We start from the raw sequence: 12,734 nt of genomic DNA, 5'->3' as shown, positions 1-12,734 counted from the left end.
GGAAGGGGGTTGGGGGGGCTTTATGTTGGGCGACATCTTAAAAGTGATGCAGGAGATGCCACTGCTGGACCCGGTAGTGCCGCTTTTGTGCTTGAAACAAATGGACATGCACTTTAATTTCGTCAAAAAGTTTGGTTCAGTCTGTATTAGTTTGAACCGAAAGCTCATAAAAACCCTACAACTAGTATTGAATATGGCTGTGGGGGTTCTCCTTCAGTGGATGCACCCGAGGAGGCATCACTGCCAGGCACTTAGCCACCAGGTCTTTCTCCACAAACACAGGCAGACCATTACAAGCTCCGTGCGGATGTTGTCCAAACAAAAGCTTTGGAGCAATAAAGAACGGATTGCACGAGGTGCACATAAACTGGATTTATCGGATCATAACCATATTGCCAAATCTGTGACGGCTCTTCACCTGTTACTGTCTAGTGGCCATCTCTGGTAATGCATTCAGGTAAAGTGTCTGGGTAGGAAGCGGTTAAAAAGATCTGCCCTATACTCATGTCAGGAGGGCGGCTGCATGAGCAAAAGGAACACCTCCTTGGAGTTGGCGGCTGCAGAGATGTGCGACCGGCCCTGCCGACATGAAAACATAAGTAACTGTGAAACCACCCTTCATCGGTCATCTGTACTGAAGGGCTCGTAGGGCTCACTGTTGATTAACCATCCCTAGTTAATTTTCCCGAGGTATGCCGCTTAGGATCCTTGCTGATCGCTGGGCTTGCTGTCAGTGCAACCAGCGCTGTCGACATTGCTGTGACCCGGGTTGGTTCTACAGATACATCTCCCATTGACTTAAATGGAAGCTGTGCCTGCAGTACTAAACCGGGTCTCTAGAATACGGACAGCGCTGTCCGCACTGACAGCAGGCTCGGCAGTCTACTGATCAGCGGGGGTCCTGAGTGGCGGACCCACTAATGATGGCCTGTTCGGAGGATGGAAGTCCCATATAATCCCTTTAATGATGAACAATGCGCAGAGATTGGCTTCATTTAGCAAAAAGGAAAAGAACGAAGTTGCTCATGGGAAGCACATGGCACGTGTATATGTGGAGAGCCCTGGCCAATGGTCATGAGACAGTGGACTACAGGGAGAGCGTCGGCGCGGCCTACAGGGAGAGCGTCGGCGCGGCCTACAGGTAGAGCGTCGGCGCGGCCTACAGGTAGAGCGTCGGCGCGGCCTACAGGTAGAGCGTCGGCGCGGCCTACAGGTAGAGCGTCGGCGCGGCCTACAGGTAGAGCGTCGGCGCGTCGGCCTCCTTCCATCTCCTAATCTCTTGGGCCTTCTTTAGTTTTGACCCTTGACGTTCAGTTCTTGGAATCTTCCGCGTTCTCGCAGATTTCGTCCTGTTACTGTATGACTCCTGCGCTCTCCAGCTCCCCAGGTAAGGTCGCCCGCCTCGCCTTACATTGCGCCCGCTACTTCCTCCCTTTCTCCGCGGCCCGAGGGGTTTAATTCCTTTAACAGCCTTAAGTTAACACAAACTGTAACTAATTCGCTCGCCTGCTGCTGCCAATACACGGACCTTCGTGGGATCAAAGATTGGCTGCTGAATAGCGCCCCGCTGCTTCGGAATTACATACTGGATGCTTATTACTTGATTGCTCACCTAATTACAGTATTCTCACGTTTAACCCCTGCATTCCCCCAGGCTCTTTGTTTTGCAGATTGAAGTGCAGTGGGACGTAATTGCAGAGTCACAAAGGAGCTGTTTTTAAGGTTTCGCCTGCATTGGTCTTCTGTTCCCACCATTTATATGATCCCGGATGTTGAAAATCATTAAAGTAGCGCGACACTTCCTGACCAAGAACCAAAACATTGCGGTGGTACTTAAAGGGGACCTGCTACATGGCCGCTCTTGGCTATGTGTGACCGGTGCGATTGCAAGGGTGCCAGCCACCAGCTTGTAGGGAGGCGCCAGTCAGATGTAGGCTGAGGGTGATTGCACCGCGCTTCCCACCTTGGTCCACCCGGCCGGATCTCCTTCCTCCATGTGGCAGTGTCTTCTGGAGCCTTATGAATCCTCCTCTCCTCTATGGTGATGCCGTCGGCCCACTGACCCCCTGCAACTGAATTGCTTACTTCTGTTACTGTATTTTCTATAAGCTTGGTTCTAGTAATGTAGCTCCGCACTGAGCTTGGTTCTGCTGCTGTATTTGTGTTTTTATGGTATTGTATCTATGTACTGTGGCTATTTGTTACTAGCTCAGTACTGGTGCTGTATTCATGTTATGAGCTTGGTTCTGGTACAGTATTCATTGAGCTGTTCTGGTGTTGGTATTTCGCTACCTTGCTGTTTTCTGCACAGGCAGAATACCTATTGGAGATGGATAGATGGATGTGTGTATATCATTAGTTTTTTCTTATGACCGGACCGATTCCACACGGGGGTGTCCTCTAAAAATAAGGTTTTCTACCTGTTGAGTCCTATGAGTGCGGTAAGTCAGGGGTCACTGAGGCTGCGCCTCTTTTATATTCACTTGCCTCCCCCAATTTCTCGCTGTCCGCTGTAATGCTAAATCTTGGACCTTTGAGCAGATTCCTCCCCATTGAATGCATTTACACGCTGCGTTTAGGAGAAGCTTGCATTTTATTAGTAGCAGCCAGACCCAGAAGTAGTCCTCCATATTTGTGAGCTGCAGCCTAGCCACACCCACCCCGCTCTCCAGCCAATGATTGACACAGTAATAGGCAGAGGGCAGTCAATCAGTGTCTGAAGGGTGGAGTGGGTGGGACTAGCCGAAGCTCCTGAATATCCAGGACTACTTCCTGTAGCCCCACTATGGATGTTTGCCACTAATAAAAATGCTAATTTTCCCCAAACTCCTGCACAGATCCCCTCAGCAGACATCGCTGTAATCCGTGTGACAGGCGCTACTGTATGCTACCAGACAGGGGCGCAAAAAGATGGTGACGGTCTCCTTACAGTCCACATGAACAGGCTGGGACTCTGGTCTATCATGTCCATATGCTCCAATGTGGCATCTCAGCCGGACTTGTCGTCTTGGGACAAATCCTTTAAAATGGCCGTACACCCTAAATAACTGTCCGCTGAACAAGTTGTTTCTCTCGACTCATTACACCCCCTCCCCGTCAGAATAGGGTAAAAACCGCCCTATGGTGGGGAATGGTATTACAAATCCTTCCTCACCCTTTCACTGTTTCTTGTGCCTCCAGTCCAGCGCCGCTCAACTTGTTCTTTGTTTCTGTGCTTCCCGAAACCAGATGCAACAGCGTCGCGTTCGTAGGTCACATGACTGCTGCAGACCCAATGGCTGCACCCATGATCACATGACTGCGGGGGGAAAAGCAAACGGCTCCTTACATTTCGTGTTGGTCCTTCAATAGGACTCAGCCTGCAGTACCAACACGAGCCACTACACAATGTACAGAGCTGTCTGCAAAACGGCACAAAGTTGGGCAACACCTTTTAAAGGTTGGAAAATTCTTATCTCTTTTTTCAGCTGATGACCCATCCTTCGTATGAATCATCAGTAGTTGATGGATGGGGGTCCGCCGCTCATAACCCCGTCCATCAGCTGATCATCTGGCCCTTTGTCATTGCTGGTGTTCAGACGGGGGAGCTAGTGGGAGTGCTGGTTTCACTCCCACTGGAATTAATGGGAGCGCCGCTCTGCGATTGCTCGTCCCGCTTCTGGTAACGGACCGGACGAAGGGCAGAAAACCGTCTGTGGTGAGAGAGGATAAAATGCTGCTCTCCTGTAGGAACAGAAGAGGAGACCCATCATACCCGACCCCGGCCCCCAGCGGCCCTCTTACACCTTAGATGGACCGGTCCTGTAGAGGTTGGTAGGTTTGTGTGACGGGAGGAAAGGACTAAAGAGGTGAACCGTTTGGCCACAAGTTTGTATCTGATCCTCCCTGATTTGGTATCTTCTGGGTCACCCAAAAATCCTCCCTCAATCCATCATGATGATGCTGTTCCCTTGTGCGACTGTTAGGACTGTTCTAGGACCGCTTGTGAGTCCTGGATGTTGGACCTCTCATAACCCTGCAGGAACAGTCCGCCTCTTTGTTGCAGGGGGCTTGGAGTTTCTCTCCAGCTGACATGTCTTTGTCGGCCCCCCATGGCTTGCAGATGCCCCCTGTGACTGTCGGCTCTGTAGCCTCCAGGTGCTTCTGTGTCTTTGTTTCCTGGAGATTCCTGGCCACTCTTCATCCTTTGTCTTGGAGACCTCAGTACGGCGCCCAAGGCTTCTGCGGAGGAGACGGAGCTTCTTCCTGATGTCCTCCAGGCTGGTAGCCGCGGACGGCCGACACGCGGAGGATGGAGGTAGGGCTGACCCCAGTCCCTCCGGTTATGTCCCATTTACATAGTGTAGCCAATTAGTTGTGCTGTGGAGGACACCGTTACAGAACTGCGTGCCGCTTCTCTGCTGCGGCTTCTGGTGTCACGGCTTTACAGGCCATGAAATGACTTTTTAGTGATTTGTAGGTAATCTTGTGCCTCTTTTAGTCGTTTTGGCAACTCCTTTGGATTTCCTAATTTGCAGCGGGGTATTACTGCCATTCTTCTCTGCCGCCCCTCCAATCTGTCTTCAGCCTTCAAGATGTTTGCAGCAATTTTCTAACCACTCAATGCACATTGTGCGCTGCTCTCCGATTGGCCAGTCAGCCGCTATAGTGCATTGGTCGCCTAACACCTGTCGGCCCAAAAACAGGACCTGAAACCGGCGGGACGGCAGAGAAGTGCAGGTAACGACCCCCTCCTACAGTGCAGAATCTGGTCCCCGTACCGGAGGGTCACCGCAAGGACTTGAGTAACACATGGAGAGGCACCTTGTTGCTCCGACTCTCCTCCTGGCATTAGTCACTCGCAGGTCCCTTAATCTTCGGTAATTATGTGTTCGGGGTTTTCTCCGGATCGTTTACAGATTGTCACCGATTAGTTATAATTGTAGCCACTATAGAGATCGTGTTCGGAGACCATCTGATCTGTTCTCCAGTCTCCGTCCTGCTCGGCGCGATCTGCAAGCGGCGCGGAGGATCTACAGAGTCCATACCGCTGGCCGATGACGCCTGGAGGGGCGCAGCGCTCAGCCGACTGCTTCTGTACATTAGTTTTAGCGATCAATGGGGGTCTTAGGGGGTCCGGTTGTTATCACTACTGCTGACACGGCATAAGTTCAGTTACGCTTTAACCCGCTTTGGCGGGTAATGTCTGCGTGGCGTTTCACCGATATGGCAGCACATTCGGTGCTCATTTCACCCTCTGGTGGGATCGCCGCCCGAGGATCATCCCACCGTATCTGTGAGAAATGTTCTAGGGAATGCGATGAGATTACAGAAACCCAACCCACCCTGCAAATCCACAGATTATCCGCCACATCTGACCCGCCGTTTAGTGAAAAGTTCTCCAGTCTTCCAGTATGCTTTCTATATGGATTCCTTAGAGTTTAGGATCTCTGCTTGCTGTCATCATGTTGTTCTCTTGCCGTGGATTGAACCTGACCTGGTCGTGCGATGACTGCCCGCTGCTCGGCTTGTACTCAGGAATCAGACGCACGCCTCGTGGTCAGGTTGGATCTTTTTGCAATGGGAAGTAAAGCATGCAGGGTGCATTAAATGACAGCAAGCAGAGATCATGAAAACTGCAAGGCAAGGAAAAACTAATTTGCGCCTGATGTGAATCATCGTGGGGCGCCGCCATGTGCTCTGAAGTCCCGGACGTCTACACATACCGGTACAGCTTATGACCGCTGGGAGAGCGACCCCAACAAGAGGGGGATTTCTCACTCAGCACCCTGTCGGCAGCTAGATGTACGAAAATTGCCCCAAATCACTATTTCCAGCAAGAATTCAGGCGATAATCGCCGCGGATTAAGATACGCTGACAGGATTTGACAAGCGTACATCAGCACCCGCCATGGTTTATAGGCATTATGGCGTCGCAGACCTGAGCGGTTACACGACGTGTTGTACGGCGGCACTCATGAGCGCGTATCGTTCCTCATATCCACCTGTTAGACTGGAGGATATGTATATTCCCTGTAATCTGCAGCGATGAACTTCAGCCAAGTTTGCTTTTAAGTCACGTCTGTATTCGGCCTCGTCACCGCGCCTCTTGACGAGCCTCCTTGCAAACTTTATTTTCCAAACTTGCAATGAGACACTCTGATCTTCTTACTTACGTTTCCATAGAAACAGCTGATTTTTTCCCTTTAAATGCAATATCTTTTTCTTTTTGTGATTCCATAATTTGCGCTGATTCTGTTCGCGCTCCAAACATTTTCTTGATTGGCCGATTCCATTATGTAATACTTCATATGAAAAGTTCTGCTTGAATCGGTACTTGATATTTGAAGGGCTGATATGCCAAGACTTCAGGGGTTATATTAAAGGGTTATTCCCATCTCAGATTGTTCTTGGCATCAGGTGCCCCCAAATCCTGCTCCACCAGAGGAAGTACCACTTCCACCCAGACGGAGCGGATCTTCCCATGCTCTTATATAGGAGTTATGGAACCAAGTGAGGTTTCCAACTCTGCAAGCATCTTAACGGCAGGGATCCGACCTCTTTAGCCCCCACCCATCTCAGGAATGCGAATCCAGGATGCCACAGAATGACTAGAGTAGATCCCTTTTCTTGGCCAAAGGAAAAAGCCTGTGGAGGACCTGTCCTATCCTGCGTTACACAGCGAACCCATTGTTAGGAATGAGTTCAGTGTAATACTTCATTTCTCCTGCGGGAGTGCTGTAGGAAAGTTTAATACTTACTGTCAGGTACTAATTACAGCTGATTGCTGGGAGGTCTCAGCGGGAGGACATTTTATCAGCTTATTGTAAAGGGGACTGACTTTTTAACAAGTAAGTGTTGTCCAAAGTGGAGAAAGACCCTCTAAAGTGCCCTCAGTGTTGGTGACCTCTGCTGTGCAGTTCATTGTAATCTACTGATCGTTACTACCCCCACTACAGGAGACCCCCACGATCGCTCCTCGGTCGTGTATCGCCAGCGCTTGGTTTGGCTCCACTCAGCGACCTTGTATGGGATGTGATGCGTTGGTCATGTCCTTGTTGGGACGCTTCCTTTCTAATGCCCGCAGTCCGGACCCCGGGCACAAGCGTTCTGCTGGCGACAAGGACCCGTTTTGGTTCCCTCCACTTGTGTGTTGAGGTGTATCAGGTGCTGTCAGGATCTCAGCACATCCATTTATCGAGGAGTCAAGCGCCTGGCAGGTTTTACGTAAGGCTTTCTATTCCTGCCACAGCGCCCCGCTCGCACCGCTAGATGAGGCTTGTCAGAACAGACTCCCACCACCCGGCTATTTTTACCCTGCAATCTGCTGTTCCGTACATTGCACAGTTGCGTTTCCTCACAAACCACTTGAAACCTGTGTTTTCATTGTGGAATTTGGATATAATGCAAAGATTACAGAGGAATGTCCCATTATCAGACCAGGAACGTTACCGCCGATGCTGGTGGGTTAACCCCTTGCTGGAAGGTTGGTGCCAGTCGCAGTATTAAGGACTTTTAAAATGGAAAATGCATTAAAAGGGTCTTCCGGGACTAAGAAACTGACCAGCCGTCTGCAGGATAGGTGATCGCTAGCCGATCGGCGGGGGTGGTGGCTGCTCAGTCTCATTCAAGTGAACCGGGTTGAGCTGCTATACCGGGCACCGCCACTATACAATGTACAGCGCTGTGCCTGGTATACACTGAAGGCTTATTTGAAACAGCTGATTGGTGGGGGTCCTGAGCGGTCTGATATTGATGACCTATCCTGAGGTTAGGTCATCACTATCTTAAAGGAGTTGTCTGGTTATCGGACAATGTTCCCCCTATCCCCGTAGACTCTGAATTGGTCTTCGTGATGGCCAAACAGAGGAGCGTTGATCTTGTTGATTGGGGCTCATGACACGACCATGGATCGAGCCTTAAAGGCTCTTGGAAAACCTCTTTAATGCCTCGAGTGGTCTTTGATGACAACCAAAATGGGGCGACTATTGGAGCTGCCGAGGCGTTGTCATCCAGCCCTAGAAGATTAGACTACATCTGCGTGATGGGAAGACTTGCCGTTCTGGACTGATGAAATGCTGTGTGACAGAGAAACCACTAACGGGCCTTTCATAGGGACGAATCTGAAGCCTGAACATTCACCCTCATAGTCAGCCCATCTGAATGTGTCGCCGATCATCTGATCAACGAGCAAAAGTTCATTTGTCGTCTGATCGCATCTTTTATCTGTCGCAGAATGACTCCTCTGTCGGCGGTACACCTGCTTCTATAAGGGCCGTTGTACATCGGCCGGAGCGTTGGCTGATTCGTTAGCCAATCGGGTGCAGATTTACTTGGCCTGAGTGGGAAAACAATTGTTGTAACGACTGTTTATGCCCGATTATCGGCCCGTGTTAACGGGTCTTATATGGGGATGTAATGCTGATAGTGATGATAGTCTATGGGGATGAACCCTCTTAAAGGGGATGTCCAGGGTAAGAACAACATGGCTGGCTTCTTCCAAACACAGCGCTACCCTTCTACATGATTTGCAGCTCAGTTCCCATTTACTTCAATGGAGCTGAGCTGCAATACCAGACACAACCCTATGGGCAAGGGTGGCGGTGTGTTTGGAAGAAGGCTGGCATGTATTTTACCCTCAAACCATTTATTAAGAGCCAGGCAGACTTAATACTGAGCGGCACTCATCTACTAGAGCAAATTGCTCCCCAGAAAATGACCGTAAAGGGCTTGTCCGAGTTATTTTTATTCCATTAAATGTGTTTTGCTATGCAGTAAAATAACCGGCGTTTACTCACCGCCCCGATGCTGCGTCCTGCGATGCTGCGTCCTGCGATGCTGTGTCCTGCGATGCTGCGTCCTGCGATGCTGCGTCCTGCGATGCTGCGTCCTGCGATGCTGCGTCCTGCGATGCTGCGTCCTGCGATGCTGCACCCCAGGTCTGTCTATGGAAAGTCACAGGCGCTGCAGCCAGGGTTAGAGCTCGGTTCTCGGTGGCGGACCTTGTTCATAGACGGCAGCGCCGGTGACGCTGTGTAAACTGGGCAGCCTGTAAACAGCCTCGCCGCGGGACCCAGCAGGAGCCGAGAGAGGTGAGTATACGCCGTTAGGTATTTTACTGCGCGGGGAATTAACTTTTAATGGAAAAATAGAACTCTGGAAAACCCCAGAAGTAGAAGCAAAAAAAAAGGCTAAAAGTCATTTTATTATCAGGCTTAGAGTATTTCCCTTTAGATGCAAACAAGATGATGAAGTCTAAAATAAACCTCTTCTTTGTATTCCCTTTTACATGGGGGGGGGGGGGTGATTGCCTCCCTGTCATTTCTCTCTACTTGGAGCCTAGAGGGTATTGCTAGGAGCTGCAGATATTTCGGTATTGCGGTCGGAGGGTCGGACCCCCGGTGTTGCGCTTGTTTTCAGTATTGCGGTCGGAGGGTCGGACCCCTGGTGTTGCGCTTGTTTTCAGTATTGCGGTCGGAGGGTCGGACCCCTGGTGTTGCGCTTGTTTTCAGTATTGCGGTCGGAGGGTCGGACCCCTGGTGTTGCGCTTGTTTTCAGTATTGCGGTCGGAGGGTCGGACCCCCGGTGTTGCGCTTGTTTTTAGTATTGATCTCCTGGGTGTTGAGGAAGCGATGCTGTCGGGGGGATCGGCTCTCCGACACTTCTCAGCTACATGCCCATTTTAGAAGCTGCTCCATAGTAACTGCTGATTCTTCGCTCCCCTCCGTACGGTATATAATGCCAAGGGTGCATTGTATTTAAGCCGCACCCTTCTCTTTCTCAGGTCGTTGGACTCCTGAATGGACAATCATCTTGGTTCTGCCGCCTCCATTATTGTATAACTAGACGGGCTTACCACCATGAAATGTAAAGAAAAACCAAACCTGGTGCCTAGAATAGGGTTAAAGGTGCAAATGCAAAAATCTCTGTGGGCTATAATGGTAAGAGGCGCTGCAAGAGAAGAATTAGGGTGGAGTCCTATAAAGTAATGGTACGTGCCTGAGGGCTGTGATGAGATTTAGGAATACTTCCAACAGTGGAAGATAAGCATGATATATGATCCGTGAGAGGACAAAGACGAGAACACGGCACAACGGAAGCCAACTCCAAAACCAGGAAGAGTCAACCTGACTCCTTCTTTCGTTCTTAGATCGACAATAAGATGCGTTTCGGGCCACTGAGCCCCTTCTTCAGTAGGCTGGATACACTGCAGTAGCCAGGTGAGAATGCTTAGCGGCGCCCCTAGAGGTGTAACCATGCAGGTTTTCTCATTAGAGCTATAGGGACACAACTAAGCATTATCACTGGTCACAGCGGTGTACCCCGTCATTACTGAGGGGGGCTTGGGGCCCGAGATGCCTCATTGCTGGTTTATAATGTAATGGTTTACTCTCCCCACTTCTGCAGCCGCTTCTCACTGACAGCTCTGCTGGATGTCGGTTTGTCATCTCACTGACAGCTCTACTGGATGTCACTTTGTCTTCTCACTGACAGCTCTGCTGGATGTCAGTTTGTCTTCTCACTGATTCATAATAATATTAAAGTCGCACAAAGGTGCAAATCCAAAAGTCTCTGAAAGCTAGAATAGTGTTAAATGCTGCCAGACCAGATTAGGGTGGAGCCTCAAAAATCAGTATGTGCCTGCCTGGTGTTCAAGGTGAAAAGATGGCCGTGATAAGATTAAGGAAGTGCTGCCGCCCCGGGTTACCCCACAACAGTGGAAGATGGGCATGGTATATGATCAGTGAGAAGACACAAATTAGTACATGGCGCAACTTTAGGTGAAAACGGGGAGGATTAAACCCAACCTCTTATAATGAAATAATAAAGCAGTGATGAGACTTGTTTCGGGGCAACGAGGCCCTTCCTCAGAAATGTGGGGGGGAGGGGTACACTGCTGTGCTGAGGCGATAATGCTAAGCTGTGTCCCCATAGTTGTAGAGATGAAAACTTCAGAAATAAAAAGATGGAGCAGTGCCTCTACAGCGCCACCTATTGGACGGCAGCATTCCCTTTTAACAAGCCTCGTAACTTCTTCGCGTTTGCATAAATTTCCCAGAGGAGCATGGGTGGCCTCATAAATCTCCCCACACCTTCTAGGTGCTCTCCCTAAGGAGAAACCATACCCTTCCTGCCGTGCAGCTAAATATGATCATCCGGTCACATCGGTGTAGGCCCAGTGTTACGGAGGAAGGGGCTTACTGCCCAAAACATGCCGCCTTACTGGTTCATTTTATAAAGCCTCAGTCCGGGTCACTCCTGATGCCTTTTGGAGCTGTTTCCACCAAAACGTTGTGCCGCTTTTACTAGTTTTCGTCTTTTCACTGATCATAATGGCGTTAAAGTCGCACGGAGGTGCAAATGCAGAAAACTATAGATCTGAGTGTTGCGTTTCATCGTATGCGACGTTTTATATGTATTTTGTTTTTATTTCAGGACTCAATCAGCCAAAACAAGAAGTGAATGAGCGGGAAGCAGGAAGGCCCTATGTGGAGGGATGCTGAGTCCGTCCTCCTTCTGCCAGAGGTGACTGTGCTTCCTGTATGTGGTGGGATGGGATCCGGGATGCTCCGCGCACGCTGAGCCCTACAGCGCTGGGTTCTGTTTTATTAATCCGGAAACCTTGATTCCAGGGTAAGAGACCTTTGTGATCTCCGGCTCTTTGAAGTGAAGCTCCGCCATTGGCAAACATCGGCCTTATTGTCGGAGCGGCGCAGAGAACAGATTTATTACCTTTCATCCCTTTTTACTTTTCTCAGTAATGCAGAGTGAAAACATAATTTGTTACACATTGGAAACCCTCAGCAAGTAGGTTATGAGCCGCTAAACACGACGTAAGAACTATAGCTGCCGTGCCGTTTCATCATTGTGAGCCTATAGGGCAGCTGAGTCTTCAGTCCGGACCCCGACAATGGCAGACAGTGTTATAAAAGTGCGCACTGCGAGATCCCTTCTAAGACGGGGCGGCGGGATCCGGGGAGAGACGCTCCCTACTTCATTACTAGATGACCTTGTGCTCCATCACTGATCCGAAGTACAGGAGTTCTACTCTGAAAGTTCGAACAAACCCAGATGCGGCGCGATTCTCCCGGCCGGGGCGGATCTCTTACACTTTGCAGGTCACTGCAGACCGTTAATCTGCTTGGAGGCCGTCGGTGATCAATGCAGTCCCGGCGCAAAGTCTCCCCTGGATGGAGTCCGAAACTGACCCTACAGTAGCATCGGCTCTTCTTTCTCTTGACCCCCTTCAAGTAGCAGATTTGGGCTGTTTCTTTTTTTCTTCCAGCGAGGATTTGTGGCTCGTTAAACTTTCCCGATAAAAGAATTGATTATAGCGATAAATACAAAAACACTTCTTTTTTTTTTTCTACTTCCTGTAAAATGTATTTGTTGCTTTGGGGATCATTTTAGGAGAATATTTCCCGTTTTATAGTAGTAATGGAAGAGTCCTTTTCTTCGAAGCTGAATGCCCCTTTATTAGACCCCGGCCCTTTCATGATTGGCGCTTCCCTGTATGGTAATTCTCCCCGTGACCCCGAGTATAAAATCCGGAAACACGTTTTCTGTGGATCAGTTTCGGTGTGAATCCACATTAGATGGAAAAATCCAGCGATCGGAGCGACTTCCAATGAGGCCGGTTATCGGTGCTGGACTAGCCGGGGTCTCACCGCCAACCGCAGGGGTTTACTTGTGTAACAGTGTGGAGAGTATACAGAGAATGGCGCGATCGAGGAAAAACATCCAGTGGAAGGGGA

The 12,734-nt window shown here is 49.9% G+C and overlaps 1 protein-coding gene across 8 annotated transcripts in view; it reads left to right on the top strand.

Moving 5' to 3' along the window:
- TIAM1 (TIAM Rac1 associated GEF 1) overlaps positions 1-12,734 on the top strand; it is a 285,262-nt gene that overhangs the window by 150,270 nt on the left and 122,258 nt on the right. For 4 of the 8 annotated variants that reach the window (XM_066599058.1, XM_066599055.1, XM_066599059.1 and 1 more), the window contains one exon: positions 11,416-11,505. The gene's annotated coding sequence lies outside the window, so the exon portion shown is untranslated. Of the gene's footprint in view, positions 1-10,180; positions 10,200-11,415; positions 11,614-12,734 lie in introns of those variants that run through there. The other 4 variants (XM_066599062.1, XM_066599063.1, XM_066599061.1 and 1 more) reach the window with 3 other exon arrangements.

The sequence above is a fragment of the Eleutherodactylus coqui genome, chromosome 4 (genome assembly GCF_035609145.1).
Source record: "Eleutherodactylus coqui strain aEleCoq1 chromosome 4, aEleCoq1.hap1, whole genome shotgun sequence".
Lineage (NCBI taxonomy): Eukaryota > Metazoa > Chordata > Amphibia > Anura > Eleutherodactylidae > Eleutherodactylus > Eleutherodactylus coqui.
This window is presented reverse-complemented; position numbering and strand designations above follow the sequence as displayed.